This window comes from Setaria italica, chromosome III, assembly GCF_000263155.2.
Source record: "Setaria italica strain Yugu1 chromosome III, Setaria_italica_v2.0, whole genome shotgun sequence".
NCBI lineage: Eukaryota > Viridiplantae > Streptophyta > Magnoliopsida > Poales > Poaceae > Setaria > Setaria italica.
The window spans coordinates 40,180,982-40,187,877 of NC_028452.1; the positions used below are offsets into that span (position 1 = coordinate 40,180,982).

The 6,896-nt window shown below is 42.5% G+C and overlaps 1 long non-coding RNA gene across 3 annotated transcripts; it reads right to left on the reverse strand.

Moving 5' to 3' along the window:
- Positions 1–163: 163 nt before the first annotated feature.
- On the reverse strand, positions 164–2,980 carry LOC101758895. 3 transcript variants are annotated; one of them, XR_002676742.1, is made up of 4 exons: positions 2,705–2,980; positions 2,448–2,526; positions 2,174–2,359; positions 164–968 (listed from the first exon to the last, which is right to left on the reverse strand). It is a non-coding gene; the product is annotated as an uncharacterized LOC101758895 (long non-coding RNA). The 3 variants fall into 3 exon arrangements; XR_214936.2 differs by having other exon boundaries at positions 2,184–2,359; positions 2,705–2,973; XR_001163569.2 differs by having other exon boundaries at positions 164–2,359; positions 2,705–2,976.
- Between the last annotated feature and the right edge of the window lie 3,916 nt (positions 2,981–6,896).

A 6,896-nucleotide genomic window follows, 5' to 3' on the forward strand; every position in this document is an offset into this window, starting at 1 on the left:
ACCAAAAAGGTATTTACCAAAATAGCTCATCAGTTTACCACAAAGGTACAAGAGTAGCGTCATCAGTTTACAACAATGGTATTTACCAGACTGTTGTCATCAATTTACCAGTCTTTTGGAAGTTCTTGGGTTCAGAATCAGAGTCCATTTCAGAGAAAAAAGATTACTTTTTACAATTTAGTCTCTTATTCACAGTTCAAAGCGAAACAATATATCTTTCTTTGCCAAATTGACTACTACAAATGATTACATCAACAGTAAATAATATGAGAAATTTACAGAGCTTTCTTAACACCTCAGAATCTGTAAGAACAATTATCTACTCAAAGTGAACCTACCTATCACTAGCTTACTGGCACCAGTAGATAACTAGATAACTCTTTGGTCCCATTGACTATATCAGCACATTTGACCAACAGGTCTGAAAAATCAATTGAATTTGGCTCCGCAACAGAAACAGAGAAAAACATAGTTGACACCTCGTTGGCAGCATCTTTGACGCACAAGATCAAGAACCCCCTCCATTGTGAGATCCAATAAGTGCATGTTGCTAATCAGATTTTTGACACAAACGATTTTCATGGAAGGCTGTCAAAAATGGGGTTCTTGAGCGTATGACACAAGACCAGCTGATCTGCACAAAAGAAACGAATTCATTGTGATTTTAATTGAAGTCGGCCAATATTTCAGTTAAAAATTTTGATAAAGCCTATCAGTAACAGATTTTCCGTCGATCCCTGTCGGGTATGGACACGAGCCCACAAGCAAGCGAGGTGACCGAGCGAAGCCAGAGTGTCATTACGGCAATTAACTAGCCGAGAGGCAGACCAGTCCTTCCATCTGATCATGCTGGTAGGCACCATGATGGTGGAGAGAAGGCACAAGGGAGCTGGAGCACTACCAATCAGTGCTGAGTAGGCTGCTCTCTGTACAGATGGTACCCAGAAATTCGCAAGAGGCATCATCACCTGTAGTAATTTTTTTAAAAATAAGAACATAGTAAATAATATGATCATTTAGCAAGCCCGAAAAGCTGGAACTGCATTCTTGAATTAAAAACAGGCATGCTGGAAAGAGCCACAGTTATGTCCAAATTTATAATATGACAGGTGAGAACTGGAGATACTAAGGAAACAAATTGTGATAATCATAAGACTGCGGTAACAAAATTACCAGAGACAGATCTCTGGCTTGTCAATGACATACTGATAGGAGATAAGCATTATTTCTGTGTAATGATGTGAATACACTAATCCATTGATAAGTAGACTAGAACTATAAGGAAATTTACTAGCAGGAAATTGTTAGTCAGAAACAAGTTAGTTGAGTGGCAGTACTGATAAATAGACAGTAGGTTATATGTTTATTTTGATGCAAATAATCAGCCATGTAGATAAGATCAAGGCCTCTGTGTGCCCCAAGTCCAGCAAGAACCTGCTTCTTATTGTCAATACATGTTGAACTAGTGCATGCAAGCTATGGTAAATGTTCAGGCAGTTAGCTACCAAATTTTAATGTAAAAATTGCAGTAACACAATGTTGATTGAAATAATTTTTTTTACTATGATTTATGAGAAAAAAACATTCTGATAAGTTATTAACAGGAAACCATGAATTTGCCATAACATTGACAAGGTACTTACCAGAATAGCGTCATCAATTTACCACAAAGTACCTACCGGAATATCGTCATCAACTTACCAAAAAGGTATTTACAAAAATAGTGTCATGAATTTACCAGAGGTCTTTACAAATGTAGCGTCATCAGTTTATGACAATGGTAGTTACTAGACACTATTGTAATCAATTTACCAGTTTGTTTAAGTTCTTTCTTTCAGAATCAGAGTCCATATTATAGGAAAAGATTACTTTTACAATTTAGTCTCTTATACACAGTTCAAAGCCAAATAATATATAATATATCTTTCTTACCAAATTGAGTAGACTACAAATGACAGTACATGTACATCAACAGTAAATAATATGAGAAATTTATATAGCTTTCTTAATACTTTGAAATATGTAAGAATAACTTTCTACTCAAAGCAAATCCATCACTAGCTAATTGGCACCAGTAGATAAGTCTTGCTCCCATTGACTATATCAGAAAAAAGATTTGACAGAACAAAGAATTTCATCTGAGGGCTGTCAAAAATGGGATTCTTGAGCGTACGAGCAAAGACCTGCATGACGCAGCCTTCAACCTCATCTGTAGTTCAGGTTTGAACTCTTTTCTTGCTCCCGCTGCAGACTTGCACAGAGAAACGAATGAACTATGCTCTGCCCGTGCTGGTCTAAAGCTTTGCTGGGGTATTTATGCAAGCACAGAGCGTGCATTATCATTCACCCCTTGGTTAATCTGGAAAAAAAATGATACATAACATGCAAGAATCGTGTGAGTACAAGCCATCAATGGAGGAGCAAACACAGGGCAACTAGCAGCTCACCGTGCCTGGGCGACTTGCAGCCACGCTGAGGATGCCCGCGGCCACGGGGCGCCACCGTCCCTGTCGTATGTGTTCCTGTCTGCACACAGGCCGTGGATGAGCTGCGTGATGTATAGCAGTTCGGCATAAAATCCTCGCACGCCGTGGTCCAGGGGTAGCAGCCGCACGGTGGGAGGGGCTAGCAGTAAGACGGTAACCACCGCTCGAGCTGCACCGTGACGAGAGAGGGAGGTAGTGGCCGAGGCATCGCAGCTCACCTCAGGGCGATGGAATCTGGCGACGGAAGCAGCGACAGAAGACGGAAGCGGGGGATCCGGTGACGACGGACGCCGGCGGCGGAAGCGGGCGACGGAAGCGGGGGATCTGGTGGCGATGGAAAAAGGTCGCGAGGTCTGAGAACATGGAATTGGGCGCAATTTCGGGCGGCGCTCGGCTCGCTCCCACCTCAAAGCCGAGCAGACAGGCGAGCCATAAACATATCCCTCTCTCTCTATATATATATATATGAGAGTATCCATCTTTCATCTTAAACTTGCATTTATTTCGCATAAATTTGTTGGTGTTTTCCTCCTATATACAGGAGCACATATGCTAGAGTTGGACATAGAACATCATAGGAGGGTCCACGTTCGTTCCTCCACACCACCTACTACTAACTTAAGCACTAAGAATCTAGGATGCTGCTTGGGAAAGTGTCATTTCTCCTCTTGGTGTTGTGTTCAGGACTATGGGTCCACCAAGTGAAAGGTGAAGAGAGCTACCATGTACAGAGCAACAAAAGAAGGACATCCTGGAAACCTGCTTTGATATCCTCACTCGGGGATCAATGCGAATAATCATCCCGCCTAAGTACGGTTCATGCTTCATGAAGGTGAGAGAGGTGCCGCACAATGACATGAGTTGCATTATCAAGATTCTTACATTTCAAGAGCACATAGATTACGTAGAGACAAGGATCCAGAAGCTTGAACATCAATGCACCAGGTAATTAACCTTCTCATCAGCGGATATGAATTGATAGTGCTTGTAAAAATTAGCAATTGCTACCGTATATATTTGAGGGCTGATACATTGCTTTTACTGTATTATATCCAGGTCACGGTGCCCATGCCCCCCCCCCACCCCCCACTAAATGGAGGACTGCTGGAAATGGCTATTTGCAAGGGTGGGTGACGGCATGAGCTGACCCTACAAATTATTTTCCAAGGACAGGTGATAGCCTGGCCCGCCAATAGAACTATTCTTCCCGCCAAAAATTCAGCAATTGTTTTTTGACTTTTTGAAAACCCGCAAATTTTTAAAATTTTGGTTCCTGCCAATTTCGACCTAACAAGCTACTGTGCGATCAAATGTCATAGTCATTGATATAGAATATGTTACATCAATATAAATTAAGCATACAAAATCATTGGGAAATGGAACATATAAATCATTAGAGTATATCATTAGAGAGCACATTGACTAAGTGTTTTTCTCTCACTCACACAAGGCTACTCATGGCGGTACTCCTGATTCTCCCACTCACGAAGGCTAATGTATTTATCTTCCTATGATAATGCGTGTTCAGGGTGATAAAAGCTGCCCCTCGGGTTGACCACTTCATGCAAAATGAAACGATATAAATCAGCGACTACATTTAGAAGTTCTTTCTCATTGAGTCACCCGCTGGGTAGTTTCGGCCTAATCTGCAATTAATGAATCCATGGAAAAATAAGCAAGTGTTAGATAGATGCAAAAGCAATGTACACATATACATCCCTGTGAAAGAGTAGTCCCTTGCTCGTTCAGGATCAGTTGTGTATTCCCTTAGCACTCTGATGTGCTCATCCCTTACTTGTTCGGGATCAGTTGTGTATTCCCTTAGCACTCCGATGTGCTCACACACGTAATACCCATAGAACAAGAAAAATGCAGGTTGCTTGTGGCACAGAAAGTTTGTGCGTACATCCTTTTCTTTCGGTCCATTGGGGTTATAAATCCCAGCTCTGCGAATGTACTGTTGGTAATTCTATTTTAAAAAGAAATGATAAGTTAGTTTACATGTAATCTTTGGTGGAACAATTTGCACGATAAGAAATTCACTAACTTCTATAGGATATTTATGAATTCTTTGTATCTATCCTTATCGTAATCCAATGAGTCAATTACAATCGCCCGACCAAGATTTGGCTGTAGCAGAAAAGCAATATAGTGACCTTACTCAAAGTATATACTCCTAACAAATTCCATGAAATCTTTGACTCCTTTTTCATGCTTCGGGGTAAATAGTTGACAACCGTGTATCCAACGTTTGTCCATCTATCAAATGCTCATTGTTTAGCTTTCAAATGAAGCAGACAAAATGAAATTTAGGCAAAATTCAAGTAAAATTACTGACCAAATTTGTGCTGCCGTTGGATTAAGCTGCCGTGGGGAGCCACACATCTCTGCCCTAGTGCTCTGTCCTAGGCGCCTTGTCTCTATTTTTCTTTTTTCCCTATTGCAGGAGCGCAACAGCAGCGGGTAAACCAATTTTTGCCTGCAGCACGGGCATTTCTACCGCCAACTACCAAAATCACCTGAAACTTACATGTGGGATCCAGTTGCGGTAAAGGCCTTCCATTCGATAGGTAACAGGTTCGACCCACGGAAGGAGCACATTTTCCTTTTATTTTACCACCCTATTTATCAGCTTACACTTACATGTGGGACCTTACTTGATTTATGATGTTTTTGCGGACCTTATATTGTCACAAAACTACCGTGTAACAGTGAGTGACATTTTCTATTTAGCTTCGGTGCCAACTTTTATGATATTTTGTAACTTCGTCACTAAATTTGCTCGGATGTAAATTTTATAACATTTTCAGCCAAAAATATCATAAATTTATGATGATTTGAAATGTGTCATAAAATTATTATCATAGATCGGAAGATTTCTTATAATAGAAGTTTACGCAGCTTTCTCACTATATGCACTGGGTGACGTGGATGGTGATGATAAGAAGCAGGTTCTGCTATAACCTCTTCCAGTAGAGTTGTGAATCGACCATATTTTTTCATGACTGGGCCTTGGCATGTTTTTTATTAAGAGGAGAAGAGATTACAGCCTAAACTGAACCATGCAGAGGGATGCGAATCGACCGCGTTGTTTTGGGGTGTGTTTAGTTGCATGCACCACATGATGCATGCATGGATGATCCTGGATGGGATGGTTCAACCAATTTACTTGTACCATATGGTTCACTCTAATTAGTAGAATAATGTATTAAGTGGGATGGCCTCGTCCTGGATGAGTTGGTCCAATTCACCCAACCAAACAAAATGATCATTATTATTTTGAATCATTTCATACCTGAATCAAATGATACAACTAACCAAACACACCCTTGATCTATCAGGATGGATCTCGTTCCACATGTTCATATTATTAATTTTTGAGTGAGGATTCCTTGAAATTAATGGCCTACAATCATATAAGTCCATGTTGGAAAGCTGTACACATATATCCTCTTTGAAAGATAAGGCATCATGTTCCATATAAATATCTTCCGCTACAGAATTAATTAATTCCACATACTAAACAGATTTGTCATCATAAAAGTTCCACATCATGTATCATATATAGGTGTATCCATCTTTCACTAGCATTTATTTCTCTTAAATTTGTTGGTGATTTTCTTCCTCTATATAGGAGCACATATGCTGGAGTTCAACATATAGATCGAGCACCGGCGCCCCCGTGACCCTCTTTAGTACCGGTTGGGGGTTCCAACCGGTACTAAAGGTCACCTATTAGTACCGGGTGGAGGCTCCACCCGTTAGTAACGTGCCTGAAGGCTTTTAGCACCGGGCACCTGGTACTAAAAGGCTCTCTCCAGCTCTCTTTGACTCCTCATCTCTCCCTTATCTCTCCACCCTACGCCATAACCGTATCTCCCCACCGGCCACGCACTATCTCTCCTACCTCTCTCTCCTCCTTCTCCTCTCACTGCCGCTGCCTCTCGGGGCTGCTGCCGCCGGCTCTCGGGGCCGTGCCGGAGCCGCACGCCGCCGGCATCCTGGTCGTCGTTGACCACGCACCGCCGCACTTCACACCCCTGGCCATGCTCCCCCGGCCTTCGAGCCGCTGGGTGCATGCCGCCGACCTCCACTTCGGAGGCCCGCATGCCCCCGCCTCCGGCGAGGAGCCACCACCAGGCTGCCCGCGTGAGGGGCCGCTGCCGCTACCCCTGCCGGGGACCAGGCCTGGGCGCTCGGAGGCCTGGAGGCGCGGCGCGGCAGTGGAACGGCGTGTGACGTGGCAGAAAAGGAAAATGAGAAAAGAATGAAAAGAACAGAAAAGAAAATGAGAAAAGAAAAGGAAAAGAAAAAGTCCCGCGTGACGTGGCAGGCAATTTAGTATCGGTTCGGAACCAATCGGTATTAAAGGCTCCCTTTTAGTACCGGTTATTTCACCCGGTACTAAGG